The following is a 14,675-nucleotide window of genomic DNA, read 5'->3' on the forward strand; positions in this document are numbered from 1 at the left end:
ACAAAAATGGCATATAAGCGGGGTGGGCACCTGTGCCGTAAATCAGCAAACAGAGGGGTAATCCCCCCACACGCTGGGGGATCCCTTAGGCCAGGGATCACCGCTCCAGCGGCACAAATGCGCTATTTTCAGCAGGGGGAGGCCAGCACTTCCCAGGGGCTGGTAGGCAGGAGTCCAAAAGTCCAGGAAAGTCTTTAGGCAGGCAGGGGGGCAAGGCTGGGCCCAGGATCCAGCTCACAGGGCCCTCCAGGCAGGGAGGCAGTCCCCAGTGGCGGTCCTCCTGGCGCCCAGCAGCAGCAGCCCCCCTCAAGAAAAGGATCCAGGAAGAGAACATTTTGCAAGGGGACACAGTCCCTTTTTATACAGTAAATCCTTTTGTCTACAAGGGTGCAGGCAAGGGACGAACCAGATACAACTGGTTCCTGAGCACTTTGTTTTGCTCTGCCCCTCTGCCTATTCACAGGATGGGTAGGGTCATCAGTCACACCACAGGGGGTGGAGCCAGCATTGTGTGGGTAAAAGCTCAGCCCTATTCAGGTCCCAGGTGCACTCCTCCCCAGCCATCAACATGCAGATCTCCCATTCACCACCGGGGCACACCCATCCTCACTCCTGGAGCCTGGCACACCAGCCAGCTCCAGCCAATCACAAGCCAGCACATTCACTGCACAGGCACACCAACTTCTAGAAGTGGCACTTCCACACTAGACACATTCACGCCACACACAACATCGGACAGCATTTAATCACACGATTCCGCACATACCAAACTCGAGCCTGCACTCCCCACACATCAGGAACTAACATGGACACATACTTTCCCCATGCATTCCTATGGGAGGGCAGGCCACCCTTACCACACGCACGCACGCACTTTAACCTGCGACACAGTGGTAAAGTGCGCAAAAAACAAAAATCACTAACACCAGGTCACAATTAAAAGCAAAAAGTTTAGGGGTGAACCTGCCAGAAGGGTCAAGTCCAACAGGGACCTTTGTCCATTGCCGGTTCTGGGACCTTTGTCCCCTCTGCTACAAGTTCTGGGACCTCTGGTTCTGATATCTTTGTACCTTGTTGGTTCTGGGTCCCTGTTCTAAGGTGACTGACCCGCTTCTGGGCTCGCTGTCCCGGTTCTGGGCTCACTCCCTCAGTCCTTCGTTTTCCCGGTTTTGAAGTTGAGTCCCAGTTCTATGTTCTCTGTTCTGGTTCTAATTAGGTTTGTATTTCACTTGCAAGAGTTTTCTCCAGGTCAACATTGACGTACTAAATGCACTCTCCAATTTTTCAGTTTGCATTTCTTCTCTTGACATTCATAGTCTTTCTATACTTTTGAACAGTGGCATCTCTTCTTATGACTTTAAGTCTGATTTTTTTTTATCATCTGCCGCACTTGCTTCCGAGCTGCTCTCTGTCAAATCGCTGGAATCAAATGAATCACTCTCCTGCTCAGAAGATGATGGTGGCTGCCGTGCAGGCATTTTTTATTTCTTTTTCTTATTTTACTTTTTTTATTGAAATGCTCACATCCACGCTCTCACTTTCAAACGAAGAATCAACAGGGTCCTCCTTTTTGCGCTTCTTCAGCTTTCTGTGCTACCTATTCTTTTATTTCTTTTTGTCGGACTTCTTGGATTGCTTGCATTTGCGTGACTTTGCTCTGCGCTCCGTCCAAAGCGAGAAACTTTCTTCCCATTCACAGTTTGGGCACCTTTGTTTTCATCAGTATCGGTACAGCTCTTTATAGCCAGTATGACCCCATCTCTCGGGGATGCTAGTCTCACATTCATTTTGTTGAAAGACAGAAATCTTCTAAGCTCGATGTGAGGAGGATACCGGAATAGAGGAGGACTGTACCCGTGTGATATCCTCTCGTTTCCCTGCAAGCGGACTCCAACCACCACGCTCCTTTGCTGTCTCTCCTCAGGCACACGGATGCGAGGACGGGACAGACCCGGAAGTGATCACAGACCAACCCGGAAGCAGTACGGAGGGACAAACTAGAGACAGCTACAAAGAGGTGGGGGTGGAGCAATCACACACACGCCGAAGACGGAAGTCGCAGTGTGCGGACGAAGAAGGGAGACGCGGGATCCGTAGGTGAGGCAGGAGCCATAGAGGACCACGTGGACCTTGGGAAGGAAGACGCGGGACTTGAGGAGTCGGAGACCGAGACCGAGACTGCCATCAACCAGGACGTCGACGAAGACAGCTGGTGCAAAGGACTGGTTGTGTCCGGTGGATGATGGAGAGCGACCGTGACTCTAGGAAGAGTTGCGGCAGGGTCGGTGAGTGACATCGGCTCGAGGGAATTTTTTCTGGGAAGCGGGTGGGAAGTAGATTGGGAGGGTGTGTTTGTGTAATTTTCGGGTTTGTGTATTCGGGACCAGCCACGCGTTGACTTAGGGTAGGGTGAAGCAAATACTTGGACCGTCTCATCATAGTGTTGTGTGGGCTGGGTAACGATTGTATGGACTCCTGGTATGTTGCATGGCACGCTCCTGTTTCTTACCGTGCTATGCGACCTATGAACACTCTATTTCATCCATCCTAGGCACTTTAAATATTGCTCCCAAGTCCCTACTTCCTCGACTATCTTACCACGATATTCACTGGAGTCTGTTCTCTGTCACTCCCCTATTGGTTATCACAAAACACCCAAGGTGTGGTGAAGGGAAAACTCAGTCCAACATTTTTGTTGCTGCCATTCTCACAGTTCCCTCATTTATTTCCCCCTTCTCTTATGAGCCACCGGGGAGACCAACCAAGTCCTGAAGACAAGGAGAAGACCACCAGAAAACCGTCATCTCCCTACAGATATCGAGGAACCTTCACCAAGCCCTGTCGCATCAACATCAGTTTTCAATAAACCTTCTACCTTTAAACCACCACTACCGCCTCCACGCCTGTTTATATACCCCGCCCTCTTACACTCTTTCTCAGAGTTCACTGACTTTACTTTTTATGTGCTTTTGAACATCACCATTAAAGCCATCACAATGCATGTGTGTTTTTTTAAATTCAAATCAATCAATCAGGAAAGTACTCGAGGTCTTTGGGTGTGTACCCTGACACCACTGGGTTACCGGTTCGGTACCGGTTCTGAAAAACCCAGTACCTCAGTTGGCGCCTAACGTGGGGCGATACCAGCGGTACCGGTCCAGCCAGAGGTTCGTGAGGAGCTTTGTGAGAAAATTCTGGAGGAAGGCCAACACTTCATCGATCCCTGCATGTCGACGTGGTCCGAAAGTCTTTGCTGCGAGGTTCCCCGCTTCCCGATGGCTACAAAGGACTGCTGCCCTGGTTATCGCCCTGATTTGGACCCTTGAAGTTTGGTAGAGCGAAACGATAGACGAGTCTTCAGGTGACGTCATCGATATTTCAGTTAAGTATAAGTGGAGCGTCTCCCAGTCATTAGTTGGTCTTAATTTGGGTATCCCCTTGGGATCACTTTGTTTGGAACTTGCAAGTGCCAAAGCCAAAGGACTCGTTTATTCACGAGAAATATTGTAATCGATAATCCTTTGAAGTTTGAAGCTAGACTAGAGAGCGAAGATGCCTGGTCTTAGCAGACTTGAAAATTTGTTTTGTCTTGGTTGTAATAATAGGGATTCCCGATTGGAGGACTCGTGTCCGGTTCCTCCGATTGGAACTCCAACTTATGAATTGTATGTGAAACATGGAGTAGGCCCCATCACATATAATGAAGTGTGGATCAAATACACCAGAAAAGATGGTGTTTTAAAATGGCCCCAATATGGTAGCTTTGACACGGAAATCTTAGATAATCTCGAAGTTAAACTTTTTAAGAAGAAAGCCCGGCCGGAGATGTTTGACTCTTTCCGCCTATGGCGTAAGGAAGCCAAACAGAAGGAAATCAAATTAGCGAAGAAAAATAAGAGAGAAAGGGGAATTTCGATAATGCAAGCTGCTATGCAGTTTAACGACAATGAAGAAGAACAGATGAGTGAGCAGTTGCACAGGCATCGTAAAATGGTAATAGATAAATGCTATCCAGTTTTGCCGCCTCTTCAGCAAGATGCAGCAAAAGAGCTTGAAAAAGATCCGTTAATGGCGCATTTATTAAGTTTGCCACCCCCCTATGCGCAAAATGCTACGGCACCTCCGCAACCTTTAGTTGCGCAACCTGTGATTGCATTGCCTCCTGCTCCTCCACAGCACCCACCAGCTACTCTTCAGCTGGCTCCTGCTCCTCCGGTGCAGCCTCCTCAAGGGCCACCGACTTTTACATTTGCTCCTCCTTTACTTCCTGCAACTTTGACTACTATAGCGACTACCACTCCTGGTACTTCTCCTGACACTGCCTCTGCATCTGCCTCGTGTCACCCAGCTTTCCCTCTTGTCTTTTCATCGACTTCTCCTTCTGTTCGTCAGAGAGTGGCTAGTACTGTCGCTAATTTTTTGCATCCTCTCTTTGGTGCAACGAGTGTAACTCCTGACACAGTGCGCAAGCAGTTGCGTAGTCAACTGTCTGATTCTAGGGAGAAGGAAACGTTAAATTATTTGGCACATAAATGGGTTGCTGACCCGGAAAAATATGATTTAGAATGTGTTATGGATGTCTTCACCCAGTGGGAAACATCGAAGCAGAGATACATTTTCGAGAAAATGTGTGTTTTCCTGTGTGAAGATTTAGAGGAAAATGATTTGGACTCTAATCCTCCTGAGCTGAGCCATGTACGGTTTGAGTTTTCAAAAGGCGCAATTGTGGGTTCAGATGTTAAGAAAGCAGTTGCGACGTTGTTATCGCTTAGGACTGAAGGTGTTTCTAGGTCGTTGTTTGAGTCTGATTCTTCTGGTAAGAAGAAGGTAAGACAATATCCCATGAGAGAAGTTCCTCCAGTATGGAAGGAAGCAGTAGCAGCTGGTCCTGGTAATGTTCCACCACCTGTGCCAGCACATTTTCAGCGTGTATGGGTACATGTTCCTTGGAAGCGAGCTGAAGTTTTGGCCCTTAAGCAAACATTGCCTGATCCCCGTAAAAATCCTGCAGGGTATTACAAGGAGTTGTCACAGACTGCTGGGTCATGTATCATGAATTTAGCAGATATAGACATGTTGTTTGGGAATGTTGTTCCACAGCCTTTGTGGGGAAAGATTCGTCATGCAGATCATGATCAGGAGTTAGGTGACACATGGGCTAATATTGCTGCTGCAGATGACCGACAAGTTGGTGGTGCTAAACCCGAGCCTTTAGTAGCAGACCTCCCTGGTAGGATTATTAATTACATGAAGACTTTAATGTCTGCCATGCGAGTAAATTGGGATAAATTGTCTGCATGTAAGCAGAAGAAAGATGAAATGGTTTCAGATTTCTTCACCAGGTTTGAAGAGACTTTTGTCGACCACAGTGGTCAAGATATGAGCACAGAAGGTGGTCAGCGACAGTTCGTCGATAAATTTGTGCACAATCTGCTTCCAGAGTTGTGTAAAAAGTTAAAAGACTCAGAGAGTTCTTGGGCAGTTTCCTCTTCAGCACAGATATTGGCTACTGCACAGTACTATGAAAATCGAGACAAAGACGAGAAAGATAGAGCAGAAAAGAAAACTAAAGAGTTGAAAACGAAGGTTCTGTTACAGCAAGCATATCCGCCACGTGGTGGTGGTGGCCAGAATAATGGTGGTCAGAATAACTATCAGAATAACTATCAGCAGCCTCAACAGTATCAGAGGAACTCGCAAAGAGTCGAGTATACTCAACCACGTGTCCCTGTAGGCCCCAATCAGTGTTCATATTGTTAGGAAGAGGGTCATTTCAAGTATAGTTGTCCTATTTTATTACAGCGTGAAAATGGTGCTTCTGGTGTAAGAGGTCGAGGTGTTCAACAAGCATCTAGAGGTACAGGACGTGGAAATTTCCCCCAGAACACACAGTCTCTTCCACCTCAAAATTCTATGAATAGGTTTGATCAGCAGAATAACGCGTCTGGTAGGACAGCTCAGTACTATACTGATGATTACTATGCAGAAGATGAGAATATGGACGGTAATGATTGCTAGGACAGCCATAGACAAAGAGAGGGAGTTGTTTCAGTTCCAGTAGATCAGAGTGGACCATACTTTGAGGTGATTACATCAGGTGTGTCAGAGCCTTTTCTGTTGGATACTGGTGCTACAAAGAGTTCTATTATGCACTCAAAACTCCCTGGCGCACCTTTGTCTGGCGAAATGAATGTTTCTGTAGGTTTTTCTGGCGCCCCAGTTAGAAATCCGATTTCTGACCCGTTGTCCCTTTCTGTTGGACCTTGTGAATTCGAAGCACCCCTTATTCTGACAACAGGTTGTGGTGAAAACTTGCTAGGATTAGATTTGCTGAAAAGATTGTATGCGACTTTGTACTGTTCTCCTTCTGGAGTAAAACTTACTTTAGGTAAGAAAGTGGTTTCTCCAATGTATTTGTCAAGGGATAAACTTCCAACAGAATTGTCATCTCTCCCTAATATTCTTTGGGCTACTGGTCCTAATGATGTAGGTCTTTTGGAAATACCGCCATATGTTGTAACATTGAAAGCCAATGTTAAAATGCCACGCATTCCCCAATATAAAATTTCTAGTGAAGGTGAAAGAGCTTTACTAGCGATCATTTATGATTTGATTGAAAAAGATGTGATTGAAGAGACAAGAGGCAACGTTTGCAATAGTCCTGTTCTGCCTGTTTTGAAGCGAACTGACCCTTCCCAGCCACCTGTTTACAGATTTGTGATTGATCTTAGAGAGGTGAATAAAATCGTTGTGCCACAGTTTCCAGTTGTTCCTGACATTACTGCCCTATTGACTATGATTCCAGCTTCTGCCACCTGGTTTTCGGTGATTGACTTGAAGAATGCTTTCTTCAGCATCCCGATTGCTGAGGAGAGCAGGGATATTTTTGGCTTCAGTTTAGGAGGTTGCAGCTTCCGCTTTAAACGTGCTCCCCAGGGCTACTGTGAAAGTCCATCAATATATAGTCAAGCTCTAAAGACACAGCTTGATACAATTGTTTTACCTGAAGGTGCTACTCTTATTCAGTATGTGGATGATTTGCTTGTTGCTGCAGATACTGAGGAAATCTGTAAAGAAGCCACGTTGTCATTGTTGCGTCATTTGTGTGATTTGCATCACAAAGTGTCTCTCTCAAAATTGCAATATTGTCGACAAGAAGTGACCTACTTAGGTTATCTCTTATCGAAGGAGGGAAGGAAACTGACCCCAGAAAGAATTCAGGCAATAGCGAAATTGAGTGTGCCAAGAACACAGAGAGAAGTGCGTGCTTTCTTGGGCATTACATCATATTGTAGGCAATGGATACCAAATTTTTCGTTATTAGCTAAACCTTTGGTGGCATTAACGTGTAAAGATACACCCAATCCCGTTCCTTGGTCTGAAGAGTGTCAGAAAAGTTTTTCTGAATTGCGCACAGCATTATGTTCGGCTCCTGTGTTGGGTACCCCCAACTACAGTAAGCCCTTTACATTGTATGTTCATGAGAAAGAGGGTTGTGCATTATCAGTGTTGACTCAGTTGTTTGGAGACAAGCAGCGTCCATGTGCATATTTTTCGTCGACTTTGGATCCGGTAGCTAAAGCATTGCCGAGTTGTTTAAGAGCAACAGCGGCAGCAGCTGTTTCTATTCGATAGTCTGCTGGTCTAGTGATGAATAACATGTTAGTTGTGATGGTTTCACATGCAGTAGACACGTTGTTAAACAGAACCAAGACACAGCACTTAACTAGCGATTGTCAGGTTACGAATTAACCTTGTTAGCAAGTCATGTGCACATAAAAAGATGCAACACTCTCAACCCAGCTACGTTGTTGCCAATTGTAGAGGAGTTAGATGATTCAGAACAGCATGATTGTTTTCTTAGAACGGAAGAAGAAACGAAAGGGAGAATAGATCTCCTAGATACTCCCCTTGTAAAGTGTGATAGTACCTTATGGGTGGATGGTTCATGCTTCAAGCTCCCGAATGGTGACACGACTGCAGCATATGCTGTCACGACTTTGCATACAATTGTTGAAGCTGCACGTATCCCACATAATTCAGCTCAAGCAGCAGAGTTGATTGCACTTACGAGAGCATGTGTGTTGTCAAAAGGAATGAAAGTGACCATCTACACCGATAGCCAGTATGCGTTTGGAGTGGCTCACAGTTTTGGACGATTGTGGAAAGAACATGGGTTCCTGACTTCGCATGGAGCTAAGATTCAGCATGGTCAGTTGGTGAATGAGCTTCTTGAATCACTGACCTTGCCTCTGCAAGTGGCGATTGTGAAATGTAGTGCTCACAAGAAGGTGACTGATGATGTTGGTCGTGGAAATGCATTTGCTGACGAAATCGCGAAAGAAACTGCAAGGAATGTGATGAGCCGAATGTATGTTGCAGGCCCTGCAAGATGGGTTGGTGATGTTGGAATGTGTGAAGACACGATAGAGAGTGTGAAATCTATTCAAGCTGAGGCTACAGAGAAAGAGTTGAACATGTGGAGAGAAAGTACGGGTAGAATGGATGCAAATGGTTGTTGGGTTGAATTGTCAGAGCATCAGAGATGGTTGTTACCCGATGCATTTGTGCTTGCAGTGGTTACAATGGCTCATGGAATGGCTCATATCAGCGTGAAAGTGATTTGCAAGTTGTTGGCTCCAGTATGGCAAAATTCAGGAATTCCCAAGTGTGCAGAGAATGTCGTCAAGAATTGCATGGTGTGTCTGAAACACAATCCTGGTAGGGGAACCCCAACTCCAGCTGGTCATTTTGCACCTCCTACGTATCCGTTCGAGGTTTTGCAGCTAGATTTCATCCACATGGAGAGGTGCAGCAATTTAAAATACGTACTCATTGTTGTTTGTGCCTTCTCAAGATGGGTAGAAGCATATCCCCTAAAAGACAACACTGCCTTATCCACAGCTAAAGCCCTTGCGAAAGAGTTCTTCCCCAGGTTCGGAATGCCTAGAATGGTCTGGAGTGACAATGGGAGTGAATTTGTGGGTCGAGTGATGAAGAAAGTATGTGAAGGCCTAGGCATTCAACAAAAGTTCCACGCTGCAAATCACCCCCAATCAGCTGGATTAGTAGAATGTTATAATGGCACGCTTAAGTTAAAACTAGCCAAAATTCAAGCGAGCACTGGTCTTAAATGGCCTGATGCTCTACCCTTAGCACTCATATCAACCAGAATGACTGTGCATTCGCGAGTGAAACTTAGTCCCTATGAAATTGTTTTTGGCAGCCCGGCCAACATATGGGGAGTGCCAAGGCCCACTAAGTTCAGTGAAATAGAACACCCTGTTTTGCTTGATTATTTGTACGAATTGACGGCTAAATTGCGTGTTTTACACCAACAGGTCCATGACACCCTGCCTCCGGTCTCTGAGACTCCAGGTCACCCCATTGACCCTGGAACCTGGGTTCTCGTGAAGAATTTCCAGCGAACCAAGAACGACCAGCCTAGGTGGACCGGATCGCACCTCGTCCTTCTTTCCACGAGATCAGCTGTTCGAGTGGAAGGGAAGAAGCACTGGATCCACGGAGTCCACTGCAAGAGGGTACCTTTACCTCTGCCGTACGACCAGTGGGTCCAGAAGGGTGTCGCCGACTCAGAGACTGAAACTGTGCCACGTTTTCTGCCTTTCAGTGATGCACGTGTAAAAGGAACACTTACTGAAAAAGAGAGCGACAACATTTTGCAACCAGCTGTATCGCCGTCAGTTCCATTGGACACTACAGAGCCTGAACTCCTTTTCCGAGATCATACCATACCTGGAAAGCAAAGATACAATTTGAGGCCGAGACCTATGGACAAATAAAATTCTTTTTTTCTCCTCCAAGTACTATTTTTGAAAGCGCAGCTCTCCCATCTGAGAAACTTGCTTATTTTTCTTTTTCGAACCACCATCCGGGTTCCGCTGCTAGGGCCGCGATTGCCCAAAGTCTTTGGGGTGCAGATGACGACGTTAGGTCGACAGTTCTGGTTGGTCTAAGGGAGTTGCCCTGGACTGACAGAAGCATTCCTTAGCAGAAACAACCTCCCATCGCGGGAAGCATTTTAGAGAGGATGGCGTTTTTCAAGATGGAGAGATCTGCCAAAACTGTGAACTTTAAAAACCGAATATGTAAAATAATGACAAAGAAAAGCTTTTTGATATTGTGCATTTTCATATTATTCAGTGTGATGATATTTTTAATAAGTTATGTTTTATTCTCTTTTCGAGTAGCATTTGCACCCACTACATCGCCTATACCTCCTCCTTCTACTGTTTCCCCACACTCTTTTCAACCCCTTCCTGAACACGAATCCGCTAGGAGATTAGAGTTTATTAATAACTCCTTTGTTCAGCTTTTGCACCAACACCAACTAGTAATGAACACAACTAACTGTTGGGTGTGTGGTCTTATGCCTCACACAACGGATAAAGGTATCCCTTATCTGGTCCTGCCTTTCAGCCACAATGGTTCTGTGTGGGCATACAGAACAATGTTCATCTATGCATATGAAGTCTACCCCCTACGTTCTGTGGAAGACAATCCTAAGAATAGTGCTCTAGTCAAGGGTATAGTAGACATGATTAAGGACGATATTTCCTACGAGACTATCCCTAGAGATGAGACACTAGTATACATAGGATGGAACGTAACCGGATATGGAGCTACTCTGAGTGAGAAACAGCAAGCTAAGAGATCTTCCCCGATTTGGATTGTACCCCATCAGGGTCACCTGTGTCTGCAAGGTACTGGCAAGAATCCCAGAGCTCAGCTAGGGAAAAGCATCTGCACTGAAACATAGGTTTTTGCATCTCAGACTTCCCCTCCGTTCTTAGCAGCTAAGGGTACCTATTTCATCTGCCATGATAGAGCCTATACATGGTTGCCCCCTGACTTTTCGGGCACATGTTTTGTTTCGTTCCTGCTGCCTCCCACCTACACAGCGGCGGCAGATTACCACAGGACAAGGATAGTTAGAGGTGTCTTCAGCGAAGAAGACACTGCAGGACAAGAATTTGGGGACTTCATAAAGGGTTTTCTGCCGTTCTGGGGACCCATGGTTAACAGCAGGAACATAAGGCAATTGACAAGGGTGGTTGAGTCCACCGTAATTGAAACTGCTGGTGCCCTTAGTAACTTGACTGCTGAGCTCCAGTTGGATCGTCTTATGACCCTTCAGAACAGGGTCGCATTAGATGTCATACTTGCAGACCGAAGTGGGGTATGTAGATTGATCCAATCGAGTTGCTGTGTTTTCATCGCAGATAACGCTCCAACAGTGTACCAGGCCATCTCTAAACTGCATGAGATTACCGAATCTATTCATGTGCATAAAGGAGATTGGTCATTAATGGGATGGTTCTGGGAACGAATATCCGCCTGGGGATGGAAAGTTCTGATGGTCATTGGGATGGTCTTAGCCATTCTTTTCCTGTTCTGTCTGTGCGTGCAGTGTGCTCCTGCAATATGTGGCCTCTGTGTTACATCATGTGTAAGGAAGCCTGTATCAAAAGACGAACTAAGTAATAGAATGATGTTACAGCAACATCTCAATGACTTTAGGAATATAGACCTGGACTCAGATTAGCATGAGGATAGGTTAATTGCCTATGTAAGGGCAAAAGGAGGGTTTGTAGTTCTGAAAATTCTGAACTCGTGAATAAAACTTCGTCATAGCATGACGATTTTTATATCAAAAGACCGAAAATGGCTAGTACACTATGTACAAGCATTTTCGTCATATTCGAGTGACGATTTCACCTCGAAATCGTCATTTTCGTCTTGAACCCTTGGCTTCCATTTTGTGTACGGCAGCCATTTTGTGGGTTGCCCTGACATAGGCTTATAATACAGCTAAATTCAATATCAAAGGACACGTACACCTTGATTGACTTTTCTCTGACCTGGGCAAGCTGAAACCTTTGCCTCAGGCCGAACCTGTTTGGTCAGTTCCTCTCCCAGTGGCCGAACGAGATAGCATCAAGGCACAACATGTCATAAACCCTTTTCATCGCACACACACCCTGCCTAATCTTGCTCCCACCCGTTCCCTGTTCCTTTCTCTCTGACTTGCTTTACGAGGAGGAGGTGCCCGTTTTTATTGGGGGTACACCGATATCTGATGGAAATGTTGGGCCTTGCCGGGTAATTTGTTGTGGGCTGGACAAACTGAAATGTGGGCTTGTCATCATGACTCTGCTTTTTCTTTGTAGTGGAAACATGTGAATAGTATACTGAAATGTGGAGAATGTTTGCCTGAAGCACAATATTTTGTATAAAAAGAGAAGCCTGGCTTTGTAAGATTGAGCAGTCTCCTGAGAATATACATCCCGTGTTGTTGTACTTCTAGGACCTGTTACTTGGTTGCAGCCAATAAAATCGATCCTTGACTTCACCTAGAAGACTCTGAGTTTCTGTGGTCTAAATCAGGAAAGTACTCGAGGTCTTTGGGTGTGTACCCTGACACCACTGGGTTACCGGTTCGGTACCGGTTCTGAAAAACCCAGTACCTCACAATCACACGTTTGTTCCAGTCCATCAAGGAGGGGTTCTCTCGAAGAGCCAGGTTTGGAGGTTTCTTGTGAAGATGGGGAGAGATGTTGTCAGTCTGAGGTGGCGAGGGATGGCGTTTAAGGCTCTGGCTGCAAGGAAGGAGAAGGAGTGGCTGCCTGATCTGGTCTTTCTGGTGTAGGGGACCACGGCGCAGGAGAGCTGGGCTGATCGTAGGGTCCTTTGGGGTGTTTGGAATTTGAGTTGCCTGTTCAGGTATGCTGGTCCGGTGTTTTGGAGGGCCTTTTGAGCATGGGTGCGCATCTTGAAGGTGACTCTAGCTTCGAAGGGGAGCCAGTGGAGTATGCACAGGTCTTGGGAGATGTGGCAGTGTCTTAGCAGGTTGAGAACCAGTCTTGCTATGTTCAAGGTTTTTGTTTATTCTGGTATAGAGTGCGTTGCCATAGTCGAGTCTACTGGTGATCAGGGCTTGAGTGACGGTCTTTCTGTGTTTGAGGGCGGTCCGTTTGAAGGTCTTGCATAGGAGGCGGAGGGTGTGAAAGCAGGAGGACGAGACAGCGTTGATCTGGCGGTCCATTTTGCCTTCGGAGTCCAGGATGATTCCCAGGTTGTGTGCATGGTCCGTGGGGGTGGGTGGCCACCAGGTGTTATACCAGGTGTCGGTGTGTGGTCCTATGATGAGTACTTCTGTTTTGTTTGTGTTTAGTTGAAGGCATCCATTTTGCGACAGCTGTCATGCATTCTCGAAAATTGTGTCTGGTGGCGTTGGGTTAGCTGGGTAGGGAGAGGATGAGTTGGGTGTTGTCTGCTTATGACACAATGTTGAGTCCGTAGGTTCTGAAGATGGGGTGAGCGGAGCCATGTAGACAGTGAAGAGCGTAGGGCTGAGGGATGACCCCTGGGGGCTCTGCAGGTGGATAGTGTAGGGTCCGAGAGGAAAGGGGGATGTTTGACCCGCTGCGTTCTGCCGGAGAGGAAGTAGCGGATCCAGTCGAGGGCTTTGTCTTGAATCCCTGCATCATTGAGTCTGCGTATTAGGGTGCGTAGAGGGATTGTGTCGAAGGCCGCTGACATGTCGAGGAGGAATAGGGCTGCTGTTTCTCCTTTGTTCAGTAGGGTGCAGATGTCGTCTATTGTGGCGAGGAGGGCGGTTTCCATGCTGTTGGTTTTTCTGAAGCCAGATTGGGAGGAGTAGAGGATGTGGTGCTCTTCGATGAATGTGGCAAGTTGTCTGTTGATGGGTTTCTCGATGACTTTCACTGAGAAGGGGAGAAGGGAGATGGGTCTGTAATTTTTGAGGTCAGTGGGGTCCGCCGAGGGTTTCTTGAGGAGGGGTTGATCGCGGCATGTTTCCAGTCATCGGGGAACTATGCGGTTTCCAGGGAGTGTTTGATGTGGGGGAGCATGGGTGCGATGGTGTTGGCAGCTCTGTTGGAAATTATGTGGGGGCAGGGGTCCGTGGGGGCCCCAGAGTGGATGGAGTTCATCATTTTCATTGTGTCTTCGTAGTGAGGGCTGTCCAGTTGTTGATCTTTGGCTTCATGGTGTCGGGGTGGTTGGTGAGGGTTCAGTGTGTTGGTTGTCTTCATCGAAGTTGTCGTAGATGCTCTTGATTTTGTGGTGGAAAGAGGTGCTGAGTTTGTCGCATAGGTCTTGTGAGGGTGAGATGTCAGTGGACTCACTGGTAGGTTGGGCGAACTCCTTGATGATGTTGAAGAGTTCTTTGCTGCTGTGTGCGTGGGTGGAGATTCTGTCTTCAATTTCTTTTTTCCTCGGCAGCAGGGACAGAGGGAGAAGCAAAAACGAGTGAAGAAAATGGAAAGGAGAGTGGAGCGAAGCAAAGGAGAACAGGGGTCCACTGGACCACCAGTGACTAGGCGCAGGTGATCCTGTGGGTGGACGAGGGCCTCGAACACCAGCAAACATGTGAGTGCAAGTGCTGGAGCAGGCCTCGCTTAATGGTGGTTCTCCTGAGGAAGGGGGAGCAATTTCACTGACAATGAGTCTCATGTCTCATGGTACAACTGTAGCTGCTGTGATCCCACCTTGTACTATCAAGTGAGGCTCTGATTTGCATTGTTCCATAGATCACGTGTGTCTGCTTGACAGGTTCTCTGATTTAACGACACACAAGGTGGCCTCCATGCTCTGCGCCAAGACGCAGCTCCATGGTAACGCTGCTTCCT

The 14,675-nt window shown here is 46.8% G+C and overlaps 1 pseudogene; it reads right to left on the reverse strand.

The window, feature by feature from the left end:
- Positions 1–1,249: 1,249 nt before the first annotated feature.
- The window catches only part of LOC144827846 (uncharacterized), a 28,700-nt pseudogene continuing 15,274 nt past the window's right edge, over positions 1,250–14,675 (reverse strand).

This window comes from Lissotriton helveticus, chromosome 4_1, assembly GCF_964261635.1.
Source record: "Lissotriton helveticus chromosome 4_1, aLisHel1.1, whole genome shotgun sequence".
NCBI lineage: Eukaryota > Metazoa > Chordata > Amphibia > Caudata > Salamandridae > Lissotriton > Lissotriton helveticus.